This window comes from Emys orbicularis, chromosome 8, assembly GCF_028017835.1.
Source record: "Emys orbicularis isolate rEmyOrb1 chromosome 8, rEmyOrb1.hap1, whole genome shotgun sequence".
Classification (NCBI taxonomy): domain Eukaryota; kingdom Metazoa; phylum Chordata; order Testudines; family Emydidae; genus Emys; species Emys orbicularis.
Window position 1 is genome coordinate 89,132,204 of NC_088690.1, and position 20,178 is coordinate 89,152,381.

Below are 20,178 nucleotides of genomic sequence, written 5' to 3' on the forward strand. Positions count from 1 at the left end.
GATTCTTTAAAATACAGCCAGCTCTCCTGGACTCCTTTTCCCTTCATGTTATTCTCCCAGGGGATCCTGCCCATCAGTTCCCTGAGGGAGTCAAAGTCTGCATTTCTGAAGTCCAGGGTCCGTATTCTGCTGCTCTCCTTTCTTCCTTGTGTCAGGATCCTGAACTCGACCATCTCATGGTCACTGCCTCCCAGGTTCCCATTCACTTTTGCTTCCCCTACCAATTCCTTCCGGTTTGTGAGCAGCAGACCTGAATTCCTGACCAGATATGTGAAATTTTGTGTTCAAAATCTAGAGGAAGCAGATTTGTACCTATAAATTGTGAGTGAGTTTAGAGTGATAGGTAATTATCAATATTCTCTTGTGGACACTCACAAATTATTGTGTGTAATTGGACTACAGCTGGAACTAACTATTTCAGTGTTTCTTTCCCCTTCTATCATATTTGCTGATTTATTCTGCAATTACCGTCAACCCGGTTCAAAATGAACATGTGTGCAAGTAATTTCAATATAATCCATTTACCCAAACTAGAGTGACTTTGAGCATGACTTATATTATTGCTAAAGCCTGGCAATAGGTTATTATTACTATTTATTATTACCAGCCCTAATCATGACCAGTGCTAGGCACTATACAAATACAGAACAAAAAGCGTGTACCTGCCCAAAGTGGCTCTCAATTCACGTGTAAGAGAAGAGAGAACAGATGGATAGTCAGACAATTAAACAATATTGGTCAGCATGATAGACACTGGTCTCTGCACACTAGCAGCTTTGCTGTTGTAAAGTTTTATGTAGCATTACAGTATAGGACAGATTTGAGGAGGGATTTGAAGATGGATAATGAGGTAGCTTTATAAATGGACACAGGTAATGCTTCCAAAGCATATGGGACAGCTTGGAAGAAAGTACAAAGGTGCTTATTTGAAAATTTCATAGGGGGAAGTGCTGGCATCATGGGCTCATTGGAGGTGAGCATAGTCAGCTCAATAGCGAACAACAGCGAGATAATAAGAAGGATGGGGATTGACTATGAAGGCCCTTGAAAAATAATACAAGCAGCTTGTGTTTGAGCAATAAAGAAGGGGGAGCCAGTAAAGGGATTAAAATAAGTGCTGTGTCTAGATTTTTCTAGACTCATTTTTTGCAACTCCTGTCCCCCAAAATGTCCTGGACCCTTTCCTGTCTCTCTTTGGCTTACCTTCCTCCTCTGACATGTTCCCTCACACAGGAAACTATCTACACCAATACTGAACAAACATTTAGTAAGATGGGCTTTACCTGCTGAGTCTATCAGTCCAATCTTAACTTATAGAGCTGGGTTGAAGGTCTCTCCTACAGCAGGTTCTGGCTCCTTTATTTCCTGGCTGAGAAATGACTCAGCAAATAGGGTCTCTCTTCTTGTGAAGGGGAACCGTGTGTGCCAGGATGAGGTTCACCTCTATGTGCTTCTCCCACTATTTCTGCAACCAGGATGGCTGTCCCTCATTCTCTCACAAAGATTTCTTCTAGGGCTGACTCCCAGAACCTCCTGATTGGCTTTCCTCCTCTTTTCTTCCCTCCACCTTGCCCACACTCCAGATGCTCTTTTCACAAAAAGAGGGGAGTGGTCAGACATGAGGGGGCCCGTGATACTTTGGCTGTCCATTTGCAGCCTCTGATCCCAGTCCCATCATGCCGAGAGATCAAGAAGCTTCCAACTAACACTTTATTTGTAGTCTTCTCTTCGTCAGAGTCTCTCAGTGAGAGAGGAACCCAGGTGGTTATGTAAGAAAAATATAAATTGTTTTCCAGTGTAATCAAACAGCTCAACTGTAGGATGTTCCTTTTCCTCCTTCTACCACATTTAGAGTGTTTTATAAAGAATACAGTGACTGTATAAAGCCAACAGGTCAGCAATATATTTCAATTTGCCAGAGAGTATTTTGTGGTTTTTAAATCTGCAATCCTACGCCTTTCTGCCTAAGTGAGTAGTGACTGAGTGGAGCACAACATCAAGGCATATATTTTCAGGGTGCTAAAATGAAATCACATTATTTAATAATGCAATCCCTAAATGGAGTCCCTAATTTTCTTGGGGGGGGGGGACCAAAGGCTCCAGTTGCTATAGCCCATGCTATATGTTGTACTGTAGTAGTCAGATAAAGTATTAATGCAGCAGCATAATATAATAATGTTTTTATGAAACAAACTAATTATAATGGTCCCCTATCCAGCAAAGCACTTAAACATGTGAGTAGATCCTTTGAAGTCAACTGAAATCAATGGGACTACTCATGGAATTAAAGTCAAGTATGGGTTTAAGTGTTTTGCTGGATCAGGGCTATAAGAAATAAGGTGAAGAAAGAGAAAAGAGTAAAGGGTGAGAAAGAGGGAAGAGGAAATCATTTAGAAAAGTTACATTCATCCATCAAAGTCTGTAGCATTATCATGAATCCAATGACATCTGAGAACACTATATGAGCTAGATCCCAGCTGCTGTAAATCAGCATAGCTCTGACTTCAGTTCAGCTATGGTAATTTATGTTAGCTGAGGATCTTGCTCTGCATTGTCAGTCTAAAGTTACTATCATTCTATCTCTATCCGAAGCAACTCTTTCACATGTGTGTTAAATATAAGCAGGTTAGTTGTAGTACATCTTTCCAATTAGATGAGAAGATCTTCTGTGCACCTGTTCATAAGATATCCATCAACCTTTTTATGGATAGCCTATCTCTGATGGAAAATCAGGTGGTTTTATTATCTTGAGAGTATCATAACTGGTAGAGCCCCTTTGTTATGTATACTTATTCCTCTTTTCCTTTTCATATCTTTAAATGCATAATTTAAAAATTCTAACAAAGAAGTGATTTTTTTGGTATTAAAATCTAAAGAACCTTTAGGAAAGTGGCTATATGTGAAGCAAAATTCTCCTGCAGGCAACTATGAAGTATCAGGTGCAATTGGGCAGCTCAGATGATTCTGAAAGTATTTATTTATCCTTTGTCATTTCATGTGTTGTTTGTTTCTTTTTGAAATATGAGATTTGTAGATTCCAAGGCCAGAAGGGACTACTGTGATCATCTAGTCTGACCTCCTGTATAACACAGTCCATAGAACTTCCCCAAAATAATTCTTAGAGCATGTATTTTAGAAAAAAAATCCAATCTTGATTTAAAAATTGTCAGTGTTGGCGAATCCACCATGACCCTTGGTAAATTGTTCCAATGGTTAATTACGCAGCATTAAAAATTTAGGCCTTATTTCCAGTCTGAATTTGTCTAGTTTCAATTTCCAGCCATTAGATCACGTTACACCTTTCTCTGCTAGATTGAAGAGCCCATTATTAAATATTTTTTCCCTATGTAAATACTTATAGACTGTAATCGAGTCGCCCCTTAATCTTTTCTTTATTAAACTAAATAGATGGAGCTCTCCGAGTCTATCACTACAAGGCAGGTTTTGTAATCCTTTAATCATTCTCATGGCTCTTCTCTTAACCCTCTCCAATTTATCACCACCTTTCTAGCAACTGAACTATTAAATTATTATTCTCCTCCTTTTCATCAACTCAGATCTTTTTAAAGAGTCTAATGACGTGAAATGAAGTTTAGAAATAAAATTTTTGTCTACATTAAGAAACTTGCCATTAACGGTAACTTTTGTCTACACTAGGAATATTTTGCAAACAAACATTTCCTCTTGCTATTTATACTGAGTCAGTTCTTTTATACTAGCACCATCTGATTCCTAAGATAAACAAATATTGATAGAAGTATGATTCTGAGATATCCTACAAGTATAGGATTTAGAAGCTGGGTAATTTAAGGATGTTTTATAACATTTGTCACAGATTCCATATTAGACCTTTCATTGGGCTAGTTGGCTGAGCACTGACAGATCTGCTGGCACTTTGTATGTAAGAACCATACATTCAAATTCATAACTATTTGAAGACTTATCTTTCCTCATGAGATTCTATTCCTGAAATAAATTCTAAAATTCATCCTAAATCTTGCTATGAAGATTTTATTGTTTTGAAGTCAAACGAGAATTTAAAATATGTTTGTGAAAAATAGGAGCCTTCATGTAGTCAAACAGACCATTTGTTTTGTTTGGACTTATGCAGCATCAAGGGAGTAATAGTAAGAAAGACTGCAGTGTGTAGAGACAAAGCACAAACCTCACTTTCTGGATATAATCAAAGGCTTATTCCACTCCCCTTCTTTTGTGGAGAAGCTTCTATATTTGGCCTTTGTAAAGCAGTCTCCTGGATTATACTGTATGCCTTAGCACTACAACATCTGGCCTTCAGCAGTGATGTCATGTGGCAGATTAATTCTTCAGGAGGTGGTGCAGTAATTCTTCCATATGGTGTACTTGTTTATATCATTTTAGTCCCAAAAGGCCAGGACTAATTCTAAGGCCAAGGAATATACCACAAATTGGCAATTGTCTTGAAATTCTGCTTCAGTCTATCAGGGAACTGTCCTTGTTTGACTCGGGTGTGACTTAGTTATTCTTGTTAAAAGGTTTGCCTGACATTAATATTTATATCATTTTTATTTCATTCTTTATATCACTACACGGGCAAAGCTAACAAATTTAAGACAAAGGTACTAATCTATACAATAATTAATTATTCTTTTATGTATCTGTCACCACCTACGGAAGACCATGGTAACATAACTCAATAGTTCTAGACTGGCTTCAGTATTTACAGAAAATAAATTTCTACATAGGAACATATTATTCTATTTCGAGTAGAGCCAACTGATGGTAAGGTACAGACCATACTGATTAGACTGGGAAAAGGGAGGGAAAAGGGTAATGTTAGATACACCCTTCATATAGCTATCTAAATTATTGAGGAGATTATTTTTGTACCCTGTTGGTGAAGGAAAGAATGCTGCAGTGTGATATTATTTTTATATCATGATATAAATATTCTATCAAATAATCAGAATTTTGTGCATAGTATTTTAAGAAGATAAGAATGGCCACACTGAGTCAGACTAATTTTTTCATCTAGCCCAGGATCCTGTCTTATCTTTCCCTTTCCTAATGGTTCCTAACATTCTGTTAGCTTTTTTGACTGTGGCTGCACATTGAGCAGATGTTTTCAGAGAACTATGCATGATGACACCAAGATCTTTCTTAAGTGGTAACAGCTCATTTGGACCCCATCATTTTCTATGCAAAGCTGGGATTGTTTTCCAATATGCATTACTTTGCATTTATCAACACTGAATTCCATCTACCATTTTGTTGTCTAGTCACCCAGTTTTATGAAATCCCTTTGTAACTCTTCACAGTCAGCTTTGGACTTAAAACTATCTTGAGTAACCTTTTTATCATCTTCAAGCTTTGCCTCTGTATGACCCTTTTTCCAGATAATTCATTAATATGTTGAACAGCACTGGTTTCAGTACAGATCCTCTAATTTCCTCTCGCCCCTGTGAAAACTTTATTCCTACCCCTTGGTTCCTATCTTTTAACTGGTTACTGATCCATGAGAGCACCTTCCTTCTTATCCCATAACTGCTTACTTTGCTTAAGAGCCTTTGGTGAGGGACTTAGACTTTCAGAAAGCCTTTGACAAAGTACACTATATCCACTGGATCACCCTTGTACACATGTTTGTTGACACCCTCAAAGAACTCTAACAGATTGATTAGGCATGATTTCCCTTTAAAAAAAGCCATGTTGACTCTTCCCCAACTTATCACAATAATCTATGTGTCTGATAATTCTGTTATTTACCAAAGTTTCAACCAATTTGTGTGGCACTGAAGTTAGGTTAATTGGTCTATAATTGCCAGGATCACCTCTGGAGCCTTTTTAAAAAATCAGTGTTACATTAGCTATCTGACAGTCATCATATACAGAAGCTGATTTAAGTGATAAATTACATACCCCAGTTAGTAGTTCTGCAATTTTGTATTTGAGTTCCTTCAGAACTCTTGGGTGAATACCATCTTGTCCGGTTGACTTATTACTGTTCAATTTATCCGTTTGTTCCAAAACCTCCTCTATTGCCATGTTAGTCTGGGACAGTTCCTCTGATTTGTTACCTAAAAGGATGGCTCAGGTGCGAGAATCTCCATCACATCACATTTAGCTTCTCCGCAAAGGCCTTGTCTTCCTTGAGTGCTTCTTTAGCAGCTCAATCATCCAGTGCCCCACTTATTGTTCGGCAGACTTCCTGCTTCTATTGTACTTAAAAAAATCTGTTAGTTTTTGTGTTTTTTGTCTTTTAAAATTTATGACCCATTCATTCTGTGCCCTAATTACATTAAACATAATCCATTGACAGAACAGATGTCACAAGAAAAGTGATGAACAGAAACTATATTAATGGGATATTGTGAATGCTTTCCATGTAGAAGCAATTTCTACACGTAGTTCTGGAAACTTTTCAAACTTTTAGTTCTGTGTATATAAGTCAAGTGGTAGCTGGAGATAGGAATGTCTGTTGGTGCCAATTACATTTACTTTTATTTTTCTATTGGGTTTTACTCATTGATGTAAACTATACAGATAGGAAATGTATCTCTAATAGTTTTTGTGGGGAGGGATTGGAAAAGCAACCATAGTAAACATATATGACTTTAGATTCATTTTTGACTGCCAGAATTTCTGCTATGGACAGAAGAGGTGATAGAATTAAAATATTGGGTACCCACATGCCTTTTGTGCCTATTTTAACATTTTTTATTCCTCAGGCTGGCTTGTGACTACTGCCTTTTGAGAGCTTTTATTTTTCTTTATTATTAATTCATTTTCTCAGAATGTAGCCTCCTTTTGCAAGCCTCAAAGCATTTTCAAGCTATAAACATTAGAGAAAGGAGCCCCTGCCGACCAACAAAATGCAGCCATCACTGGGGTGAAATATCACAGACATTAAAATGATGCTGTAGAAATGGCAAGAATCTGGGAATTTCATCACATCGTCAGCCAATACCTGATGGTCTGATATCATTGTGAAAGCGCCACTTTTAAAAGCAGGATATCTGGGTTTGACAAAAACAAAATGATATGTTAGGTTGGAACAATATATATATTTTAGCAGGTAGTGTAATTCAGTCTGTATATCCATACTGAATCAAAATATGTGGCCATTTTTTTAAAAATAAGCATATATATGAAGTCAAAGTTAATAAAGAACCAGATTTTTTCTCTGATACAGAAGAGGGATGGAGGCCACCAGGGAGCCTGTTATGAATCCCTGATCCTTTTGGCTAATCTGTACTCTCCCTGGCTCTGGCCCTTGTCTCAGCACAGTGTAGAACAGCCTAACAGCTGATTTAATCTACACCATGTGGCAGTGGTCCCCAAGGGACTGCCCACCAGCTGGGTATTCTTGGTGCTCTTGTCATGACCCCTTCCTGCTCTTCCCCACCACTAAGATGGACATATGTAGGAATCCCACTATTTGGATTCTCAGAATACAGAATTCCATTAACATTCTCATACCGAATACATTTGAATCCAACCAGGGAACACAGTAATGTTCCCCACTGGCATTTTTTTGCTGTATTACTTACTTACATGAATCATCAAATTTCACATCACTTATAGGTAACTAACCAATACAGAATTTTCAGACAGTGAATATTTTAAATTTAACTGTTCAACCATGATCTGCAAAACAAGACCTGTTCCCTACAGAAATTCATAAATAGTTTTGAATTTCAAATACATCTGAGAATTTTATAATCTATTCAGGAACAGAGGGAGGGAGGCAAAACTCACCAAATGGTTTTATTGCTTACTTCTGATAGTTACAATTCAAAGCACGAATCTATTGGTAACAATTGAACATAGCCTGTGGTGTATAGTGGAGGGAAAATGCACAAATCATGAAACTGGAACACAAAATCCTTTCTAAATCTAGGATGTGCAAAACTGCATGCACATGTAAGCAAACCTGACTGGAGGGCTTCAAAAGCAGGAAAGGATTTCTAGATTTTATAATCCTTGTGGATTAAGTTAGAATTTGCCTGAATGTAGAGAGTATAGTCCCTAGCTCAAAAAATCACTTCTTAATGGGATTATATCGCTATCTAATAGTGTCAGGTCATAAAATGGTCTAAAGTTTCAAGTCAGATCTTGTCCTTGATCAGACTCTATTGCTGTGAAAGCTGAGTGATGGTTAAAATACCCTGTTTAAGGGGATTCAGCTAAATAGTTTCCTCTTAGTAATATCCCTGCCACAAATTGCCATCTGGTAAGTGGTCGTGCGATTATGGGGTGGGTCGGGATCCATTCTTCTGTTCAGAGACTAGAGAAGAGGATGTGAACAGAAAGTTCATGCACTGGCTCTTCTGAAGCATACTACAGAGCAGAATTCATCACTGTGCCAATGCTGACCTCAGCACAGAGAGTACGGGAGTGAGACAAAGGCAGCTTTATGCCAAGTTTGTGCTTCCTCTGTGTTAGGGCTGCCAGAGGCTACATGCCTTAGTGGTGAAATACCCCTGAGAGCAGAGTGTTTGGGGAGGAGATCCAGCAAAGCTCCCTTCACCACTCTTCTGAGGATCTTCAGGGGTCCCCTTCATTCCTCCCAGTTCTGAAGAGGCTTCTTTGGGACCTCACTTAAGCCCATCTGAGCCTTAGCAGTTCGTTTGTCCCTAACCAGGTTTGCACATTGGAGGCTGAGTAGCCTATTTTGTCAGGAGTAGAGCTTGTAAACGTTTTCTACCAATGCTTTTTTGGGGTGAAAATTACAGCATCAGGTTGACTGAAACGTTTAACAAATTTGTGATGAATTTTGGTGTGTGGGGAGGAATTCTTTAAAAAGTCTAAACGTTTCATTTTAACATATTCAAAAGAAAGTGTTTTGAGTTTTTGATTGGAAATGACTTTTTGTTTCAAAATTTACTCAATTTTATTTTAAATTGAAAACGGGTCAATCTAAATTAAACAGATTGTTATGAATTGAATGAAGGTTGTTTTTTGTTTTGTATTGGTTTTGGTTTTTTTAACTTTTCAGTTTGCTGAACATTTTCAAATATTTCATTTTCAGGTCAACCCAAACCATTTTTTCCATATGTTGAGAATTGCCAGTGAACTGTAAAATCAGTTATTCACACAGCTTTGGTCAGAGGCCCGAGGAGCCAAATTTGGTTAAACAGGGGCTGACAAGCAAGTTTTGGCTCTATAGAAGGATGCAAAGCAGCTGGAGCAGACCTGAGAATCAGACTCTGTGACTTTCCTGAGGCACATTAAATAAATGTTTTCCTCTTCTCTGTTTCAGAGACCTGTATCTGTTACACAGCAGGAGGAGGGTTAATATTTGGTTTATATTGTGTTATTGTCTTGTCCTTTTTTTTCGTAAATATGAAGGGAAAGTAATTTTTTATAACACTAAAACTGTTTAAACCCCAAGTGGGTCATTCCAAGCAGGACTCTACCTGTATTCTGTGTGCACATAACTGCATGTTCATAGGCTAGGATCCGAAATTTGAAGGTGCTGATATCTGCTAAAATTCTAGTACTTGCATGCACTTTTAAAATCATCTAATGTGCATGTTCTCAAGTGTTAGAAACTGCACCCTCCAAACCTACTGACCCCATACATTGCCTACTGGATCAGTACTAAACTCATTATGTCCCCTCTCATAATATTAGGCGGTTGGGCTGGGATAATACCCAATGTACAAAGCATGTATCTACATTAAAGATCCCATGGTATCTTACACAAGGGCAATTGTGTTACCCATTATGTGTTGTCCAAATTCCAAGTTGGCCAGTTACATTCCTGGAACTGTTACCAGGTGGCAATGCAAAAAGTCATTCACAAAGTCCATTTTAATAGCATCTACAAATTTGCTGTGACGGCATTGTGACAAATTTTATTCTGTGAATATCTGTACAAAAATTTTTGTTTACAGAAGACCAGAAAGAGAGAGAGAGAGCGCTGTGAATCTTTATTCATTCCTGAAGTATATGGTGGCCATCTTAAAGGATCTTTGTGGGTTTGGAAGTCATCCAATCCAGGAGCAGAAATAGTGTAATGTAGCTTAAGTGGCCAATTATTCAGCACAAAAAGAAAATTATGAACAGTGGTTACTTGAATCAATAGACACATTAAACTCTTTGTGAATGACTGCACTGCACTTTAAGTGGGTTGGGTGCGGGGGTGTTGTCTGGTTTTCCGGGGGAGGGGGAATAGCACTTTCCGGGTGGGGGGTAGGAGAGAGGCTCAGAAGCTGCTGCAAAAGGGGAAGTGGGTCAGTGTGACAACGCTGACTCATCCCCAGGGAACAGAAGGGCTGGGGAGTTGAAAAAGGGCAAGGCCGGTGGGAGAAGCCCTTTTCCCTGAATCAAGCTGAGTAGCACCCATCCACCCTCCCTTCCCTTGAGGTGGCAAAAGACCAGGTTTGATCAGGACCTGCTATGGACATCGCTCCTTTCTAAGGGGTCTGGGAAGGAATTTTTTCCTCACCACCAGATTGACCTAGGTGGTGTGTGGTTGCCTTCTCCACAGCAGGTTCAGGGAGGGCTTTATTATAGTGAGTAGGGAAGGGAGTTAGGCTGTGGTATCATGTCATTAAATACGTGAGGGGCAGTTGTCCAGGGCAGGTACTCCATAGGGAAGGGTTACAGTAACCAGATAAATGGCTTGATAAATTACTTAAAAAGGAGTAAAGAAGCAGAATGTGGTGGGTGTTTGGAGCTCCTATGACTAGTATGGCAGAGAGTTAATCCCCCCTTCTTTTATAGCCCACCTCAACCCTCATTCGGGGGGAAGATGGTAAGGTCCCAGCAATGGGCTGGCTGGGGAACCTGGATGGAAGAAGAGGAGGGCTGGAGGAAGCCCCCCAGGGAGATATTGAATAAACATGGAGTTTCCTGCACTATACATTTATATGCCAGGTAGTCCCAGACATCTAATAATATAGTTGTGGCCTGATTAAAATCATATCAAGGGTCTCCTGTCCTTCTTTCGGTATAGCTAGCTAATCACCTTGATAGATCCATGGTTGCATAAAACATTCACTGAACAATTAATACAGTTGTAAGTCAAAGTCTGTTCATAAATAATATGTGAACAGAGATAGCTAAATTGCTCAAATTAGTGGTTCATTGCAAATAGTTCTTCAGCTCCTCTGACCAGCAACCTTTTCCCTGCAGTTATAACTTATTAATTTCTCCATTTCCTGCCTAATAGCATAGCACTGCCTTTTAAACTGTTTTTGGGTTTCACTCCAGAGCAAATTTGATTTCAGTGATGAATAAAGTGATCTTTTGTGTATAATTAGTGTGTTGATTTAAGTTTGTAAAGCACTTTGAGTTCTGTCTGGATGGAAGACAGTATAAATGGAAGATATTGTTGAGGGCATATTATTCTTTTGAAAATAATTATTCATTGTACTTAACCACATTTTTCTGCAAGAAGGAAATCAATTGGAAGGAAGGGCTTTCACTGCTTGATCCAGAAGATAACATATCAGTTAGAGCAGTGGTGGGCAACCTGCAGCCCTCGGGCCGCACGCAGCCCATCAAGGTAATCTGCTGGCCATTTGTTTACATTTGCACGGCCGACCACAGCTACCAGTGGCCGCGGTTCGCCCTTCCCTGCCAATGGGAGTTGCAGGAAGCGGTGGCCTTTGAAAATGTAAACAGTCTGGCGGCCTGCTAGCAGATTACCCTGACGGGCTGCAGGTTGCCCACCACTAAGTTAGAGGCTACAAATAGCATGAACATAGGCTAAGCAAGTGTATTCTGAATGCAATTAGAGAAGGTTAGTCTTGCGTTTAAGGCACCTGACTGGGATTCAAAAAGTTTGGGTTTAAGCCTTATGCCACAGGCTTCTTGTGTGACCATGGCATGTCACTTAATTTTATGTGTCTCAATTTCCCATTTGTAAAATGGGGATAATAAGTATTTATTTGTCTTTGTTATCTATTTATATTGTAAATTCTCCAAGGAAGGGGTCATCTCTTACTGCTTGTTTTTACAGTAACTACAGGGCTCTGATCTCAGCTGGGGCTTGTAGACACTATGTAATGCCAATAAACTAAATAATGAATATTAATAATTCAGACCAAAGGATGATTCCGGATGTTGAAGAAATTTGAATCTATCAATCAATCCTTTCCTCAGCGCACAGTGTATAGGATCACAGCAGGTATAGCTATATTTAGATCAAAATCAAGTTGGATTCACTTAATAAGTTTCAGAGTAGCAGCCGTGGGCTTATGCTCTAATAAATTTGTTAGTCTCTAAGGTGCCACAAGTACTCCTGTTATTTTTGCGGATACAGACTAACACGGCTGCTACTCTGAAACTTCGTGAAGTGGGTTGTAGCCCACGAAAGCTTATGCTCTAATAAATTTGTTAGTCTCTAAGGTGCCACAAGTACTCCTGTTATTTTTGCGGATACAGACTAACACGGCTGCTACTCTGAAACTTCGTGAAGTGGGTTGTAGCCCACGAAAGCTTATGCTCTAATAAATTTGTTAGTCTCTAAGGTGCCACAAGTACTCCTGTTATTTTTAATAAGTTTATGACATCATGATAAGAGTTGTTGTAAGCAGATATGCTACTTATAATCAAATCATCATTTCCTCTACCAAATTGGTAGCATTATTAACTGACACTTACAAGCAATCTTGATGATTAAATTAGCTGTGCTTCTCAAGTACATTATTTCCTGTCTTCTCCAGAGTACAAAAATCAAGCTAAAGTAACAGAAGTTTGGTACTTAGCACATCTGGACCAGGTGTCAGAAAATCAGTGATCGAGAAAGAGGTCTTTCTCCTTTTCACTCTCTTCTTAAATACCTCCTTCCTTTGTACTCTCTTCTCCTTTGCCTGTGTATCTAACTCTTAGGTGTCTTTCCTATTCTAATCCCTGGAAGCTGAGACAATCCTGATATTGGCAGCTAGTGACCCCTAATAGAAATGGGAAAGGGAAAAACGTCCATGCAGATTCTATCAGGCTTCTCAGTATATTTTAATAATGTTGACTATACATTTGATACCAAAGATTCTTTGATTTGCCTGCAAGAACATGTGTTCATGCCTCAGAAAGGCCCCGGAGGATAATGCTGGGTAATTACCCATCATCTCCAAGGTGAACAAGTTCCATCACTTTCTGTTCAATATGTATTGGAAGCTATGAGGGAAGAATATGAGGCACTTAGTGTTTCAGCTTCATCAATATACTCCTGATTTCAACTATATGACTCTATTTTGTCAAACCCAGATTATTTATTATTTATTAATTATTATCATTATTCTCATAACTATATAAGGATCCAAATGAAAATGACCTGGCTACAACTAAGCGTAGCTAGAACCTTCAGGGGTGGGTGTAATTTGTTTAATTTTTGACCAATGTGTGGTGTGACAAACTATTTGTGTGTGTATGCTGAACAGAGAACTTTAGTTGCTACACTGGTAGATATGTATTTGTATAACAACGGAGACTAATCAGAGGTGGTAGGGAAATAGAGAAAGAAAGTTTGAGGGCAGAGAATCAAACTCAAAATTTCATCTCTAAATACTTCATTGTCTTTGGGATTTTTTTTTTTATTTCTATTGTTTACTAATTTCTTGTTTTGTTTTCTTTGTCTCAGGACTATTATTTCCCTTATTGGAATATTTAACAATAATATTTCAGAATAAAAATTGTTGAAAAAGTCATAGCGAAGTTTTTTTCATCATAGCCAGATTCTGTGGTACAGTTCAAACAAAACTACCGTTGACTTCAATGGATGTTCTACCCAATTTATGACTGCAGAATACACCCCATAATTTCTTATTTCAGCAGTCCTAAAACAGTAGTAATACCATTTTAAACAATTCTGCTACATTAACTGGAAACATAATATTTTTGTTCAAATTTCCACAGAGATATTGTCCTTCATTGTTCTTTTTGTAGCTCAAATTCAATTTTTAGATTATGTTTATAACAATCTGGTGTATTCTTGGCACAAGCTGTCAAATACTTGTCACGCTGAAAAGCTGAAACTGCCAAACCTCTTATGTGGATTTTTCCCAAAAAATGTTATCCCTAATTTTAGCACTGTTATTGTTGTCATCTTGCAATTAAACAGAGGGATATGCAGCATGGCCTGTAAATAAAGTACCTGTGATCTCCAAAAGGGCATTCCCTCCTACAGACTTCTATTTCAAAAGCTGCATGAATACCAAAGGTGTGTAAAAGTTATTCTAAGATATTATCCCACCTACAACATGTCAGTGTGGATTGGTAAAAAACAACAACCCTTTTTTAAATTATTCTGATCTATAGCAGGTGAGGGGAGGGAAAGGAGCCATTACATGTGTTGTTGTAGAATGTATAAGCTATGCAGACTTCTGAGTCAGGTAGAGGAGAAAAAAAGATAAAAGAATTGATACTTTTCAGTCCACAGCTTCTCCATAATATTTGAATGAGTTGTTATATTGTCAAGTGCCAGACAGCCAGTGATTTATCTGAGGGATTAGATCATTTATTGCAAATTAAGTTATTTCTATCGTATTCCAACTCAGGAATCCTTCCATGTCTTTTTTTTCTCAACAATAATTTAATAAATGAGCAGATGCGGATGTCATGTCCTTGTGTGGTTAGTTGGAACTCCTAGTTCATGGCAAGAAGCATCTTACTTGCACAATAACCTTTTGAGTAACTCACTAGAAGATCTGTGTGCATATAAGTGACAGGAATTTAGCTGTGCCTCACTGATGTGAAATTCAGCAGAAAATCAGAATAGTGACATGGTTAGAGAAATTGCTTGAGTCAAGATGGAACATATGCACAAATGCAAGAAATATCATTGGGTAAGCGTCTCTGGTCCGATCAAGCTGTGCAAATCACAGGACAGAGAGTAGAGGAAGCTTAAGCCACCTTTGTGGCCCTTGATCATGGGGCCAGCTGTGGGTTGATCTGGCCCCCAGACTACATGACAGCAGTCTGAAGGCTTCTGTAAGTTACACCTGGCTCACTTTGGCCCCAAGAATAGATAGAGCACAGTGCACCCCAACAAATAAGTTTGTAGATTTATGTGTGAGCATGCAAGAGACATACACAATGCTGAGTTGTATATGCAACTGGGAACTGTACACCCATAGGTAATTAAAAATTTCTGCCTTTATGTTCTTTTGGCCAAGTGTGCATCACTATTCCTTTTTTCTTTGAAAGATAGAGTTGTAGCCTCTGTGTAAGTTTATTCTCACTCTCACAGTGGGGAGGGGAAAAAAACATTCTTCCTTTCAGACAATTCTCCAGTAGCAAATAATTATTCTTGGAACTGCCCTGTGGTTACTGATCCGTGTGATGTGCAAAGTACTCAGGACTAATGTTTTGTTTTCAGGTTCTTCCTGAGTTGGCTGATGCTGGGCAAGAAGTAGCATAATCTCTTGCATTACTATCTCAAGTCCTTGCCAATCAATATAGAAGCAGTGGCAATTGACTCTGTAGGGGGAACCAGATGGCTGGCTTTTTTTGATTGAAAGGAAGATTGTAGTAATGAGATAGACATAAGCAGTGTGGGGGAGGGGGGTGGAAGAGAAGGGAGGATCTTTTAAACGGGCATTAGATGGTCCCTCCCAGAAAAATAACAAATATTCTCCCTATGTCATTAGCAATAAGAAAGAGAGTTGTAATACAGAGATCTTTATTGAGCATGCAACAGAGGCGATTATTACACACAGAAAGGCATGTTTTGTCTGGTATCAACCTGTCCCTCTGTTTGCATTCCTGAGCCCTTGTGTCACACCAAAGTAGGTCCCTCCTACAATCTGACTCTCTCTCTCTCTCTCTCTCTCTCTCTCCATTTCTGCTCATCATACTTCTCTTACCGTGCAGCATTCAGATGTTTTTCATTCTTTTCTTTCCCTCAAACTCTGCCTCTTTAAGAGCTAGGAACTCATTTCCTCTCACTTCTGCAATGATAACCCTCTAAAGAGCTGGGAGTAGCACTGTCCATACCAGGAGCTATAAGCACATTAGTGGAGTTACAGAGATAAACTTAAGTTGAAAATTTGGATCCAGATCTGAACTTCCAAAACTTGAGGAATCTTTGTTTCTACTAACTTCAGGCCATTAGAAAGATGTACATGTAAGATCCTCCATTCTACTTTTATGATGTAGCACTATTTATACAACAAGTAAGGCAGTCTATGGTACTTATATGGCCTCCATTACAATAGTATCTAAGCAATTCATAACACTGGTCTACAATTTTTGAGAAGTCGTCTGCTTCAGAGATAAAATGTGCTATTTATTATGTATTTTGATGTGCTGAATTCAAATATGACAATTAAAACAACTGATTGGCTACTGTTTCTAAGATATTTAAGTTTTTACATTTTATGTCTATGTATATTGTGTAGATAGTAGAGTTTTAATCATAAATTGTAAACCTAGGTCTTTTCATGTGTTTATGGTTGCTTTACATGATAATATTTCACCTGTCCTGTTTATGTAACACTTTAAAAATCAGCAAAAGGGTTATATAAATAAAATTTATTATGAAACAAAAGGCAAAAAACTATTCTGTACATAGTTTAGTCCTATTCGGTGTCTACTCGGCGCTTCTTGGCTTGTCTCTTGTATTCATTAAATGGAGCATCTCTTGTCACTGTCCAGCAATAGTCTGCAAGCATTGATGGGCTCCATTTGCCCTGATAGCGTTTCTCCATTGTTGCAATATCCTGGTGAAATCGCTCGCCGTGCTCGTCGCTCACTGCTCCGCAGTTCGGTAGAAAAAAATCTAGATGAGAGTGCAAAAAATGTATCTTTAGTGACATGTTGCAACCAAGGCTTTTGTATGCCTTGAGGAGGTTTTCCACCAACAACCTGTAGTTGTCTGCCTTGTTGTTTCCGAGAAAATTTATTGCCACTAACGGGAAGGCTTTCCATGCTGTCTTTTCCTTGCCACGCAGTGCATGGTCAAATGCATCATCTCGAAGAAGTTCACGAATCTGAGGACCAACAAAGACACCTTCCTTTATCTTAGCTTCACTTAACCTTGGAAATTTTCCACGGAGGTACTTGAAAGCTGCTTGTGTTTTGTCAATGGCCTTGACAAAGTTCTTCATCAGACCCAGCTTGATGTGTAAGAGTGGTAACAAAATCTTCCTTGTCATAGGTTTCCTTCATATGGACTGCATGACCAACTGGAATTGATGGCAAAACATTGCCATTATGCAGTAAAACAGCTTTAAGACTCGTCTTCGATGAATCAATGAACAGTCTCCACTCATCTGGATCGTGAACGATGTTGAGGGCTGCCATCACACCATCGATGTTGTTGCAGGCTACAAGATCACCTTCCATGAAGAAGAATGGGACAAGATCCTTTTGACGGTCACGGAACATGGAAACCCTAACATCACCTGCCAGGAGATTCCACTGCTGTAGTCTGGAGCCCAACAGCTCTGCCTTACTCTTGGGTAGTTCCAAATCCCTGACAAGGTCATTCAGTTCACCTTGTGTTATGAGGTGTGGTTCAGAGGAGGAGGATGGGAGAAAATGTGGGTCCTGTGACATTGATGGTTCAGGACCAGAAGTTTCATCCTCTTCCTCGTCTGACTCAAGTGAGAATGATTCTGGTGCATCAGGAACCGGCAGTCCTTCTCCGTGGGGTACTGGGCGTATAGCTGATGGAATGTTTGGATAATGCACAGTCCACTTTTTCTTCTTTGACACACCTTTCCCAACTGGAGGCACCATGCAGAAGTAACAATTGCTGGTATGATCTGTTGGCTCTCTCCAAATCATTGGCACTGCAAAAGGCATAGATTTCCTTTTCCTCTTCAACCACTGGCAAAGATTTGTTGCACAAGTGTTGCAGCATATGTGTGGGGCCCACCTCTTGTCCTGATCTCCAATTTTGCAGCCAAAATAAAGGTGATAGGCTTTGTTAACCATAGTGGTTATACTGCGCTTTTGTGATGCAAAAGTCACTTCACCACAAACATAGCAGAAGTTATCTGCACTGTTCACACAAGTACGAGGCATCTCTGCTCACTTTGGCTAAACAGGAATGTGTCCCTTTGCAAAATCAAACACTGACAAATAAGAGATCACGACACTGTATGATTTCTAGAGCTGATATAGGGCAATTTGTTCAGCAGAGTGATGTAAGCTTCGTTATGATTGCATCATCCATGACTTCTAGGAATAACATGATGCAATTCATATCATGTATGACGCAATAACAGCTTCAGATTGCATCATTCATTGTTTTGCCTAAAAAGCAAGTACTGTCCAAACCCAGTCATAGATTTATTCATAGATCCAATCAAAGATGTATTTTAGTCATTTCTGGTTTAAATTGAGATCCCTTCCCTTTATAACTCACTTATCCTCTGCCATTCCCAAGTCAGGGGTCGTATATACTGACCCAATAGCATATCTTGAAAACTAGAGCCAATCAACAATTTTAAGCATCATTTTCATTCTCAGTGACCCAGAATTAGTAAAGTTTGACTACATTTATTTCAGAAGCATTTTAGCTGTAGAGCAGTGTAATCAGTCTTTAATGTACACAACACTCCATAATATCCCTGTGAATGACTATTACCCACATTTTACAGATGGGAAACTGAGGTATAAAGATTCTAAATGACTTGCCTAAAGTCACACAAGAAGTCAGTGGCAGAGCAGGAAGTAGAACCCAGGTGTCTCAAGTTCTGAGCTAGTGCCCTAACCATTGGACCACAATTCTTTCCCCTTAAAGTCTTAGCAACATCATTGTCACCATAGAGGGAGGTATTATGCTAACATGAAAGAAAACTGCTGTCTGCTACTTACTGGTGGGTACAGCTGCAATGTTTTAATCTTAGCCTTGTTCAGACCTATTTGGTTTTTTTTGAGGGGGGAGAGGAGATGGCAGGGTGGTCTCTTCTAACCAACAGCAGCAGCACTATCATCCCCTACTAGAGGGCATGCCTACGTAGCTTTGGCTGCAATGGTAGTCTTTCATTGGAACTTGTATTTTGGTTGTATTTGTACATACTGTGGTAAATTGAGCCCTGTTCTCTACCTAATATATTACAGAACTGAAGGGAAAAAGGTGGAGGGATTATAATGAACTGAATCAAATATGTGTGTCATATCTTTGCAAAAAAAAAAGTAACATAAAAAACTTGCAGTGCTGCAGACTCCAATGAAAATAGAGTAGGCGTAGGGGAAAATGGGTTGTTTCAAAATTAATTAAAGGGCACAGGGCATAATGGAAAACTGTACAATATTTGATAGCAATATGATAACATATATTCCAATACTGTGCCTAAGGATAACAGGGAGGTAACATTCATTAGGCATATGATTAATGAGAAACTTCTGACTGGCTGGTGGATTTAGTGTAGAAGAGGAAAAAGGTATTAAAGCCCTTTTGGAAATGGGGGCGAGGGAGAAGAGAACCTGGAAATGCCTTGTCCAAATCATGTATTATTTTACCCTACTGCCATATTTGTATTCTGCGACTGGTCTCAATAAAGTACTTACTACCAAATTCTGCTGTTTAGTATGATATTTAATTTATAACTGTGATTGACTTCTGGAAAATCAAACAAGCATTTGATTGATTTATTAATGTCTACAGATGCAATAATCATCATCAGTGGTTTTAATTAAAGTTCCCCTTCAGCAACGATATATACCACGTAGGTGACCTTGATGACAGAACATTCAACAATATTAAATAACAGACATCCAGAAGATTATTTTGATTTCTGCCTCTGCTGATTTGTTCATTCCAATTGCAAAACTTGGTTGAATGGATGAAAGGATTTGATTTAGTTGGCGATTCGTCCTGGGGGTTGGACTAGATGACAGGGGGTTGAACTAGATGACCTCCTGAGGTCCCTTCCAACCCTGAGATTCATTGATTCTATGAAAGCCATCTGGGCACTGAGAAATTCTTTGAATTTTAATCCACTTTACTTAAACTTTTAAATTGGGGTTTGGTTTCCTTGGGGGCTTATCACTTTGGAGTCCAAAAAGACATCTGTGGTGATTATTTATTTTCATCTACACACAGTATGTATACTGGATTTTTTTCTCTCCTTTCTATTTTTGTTTCAGTTAACAAATAGAAAAATTTTATGAAGAGTTGTTATTATTAATAACAAAACAATACATATTTATAGAGGAACGTACATGAGAATTATTCCAAGACACATTAGAGAAAACAGTTCACTGAGCTCAATTAAAAGGCCTGGGAAAACAAAATAT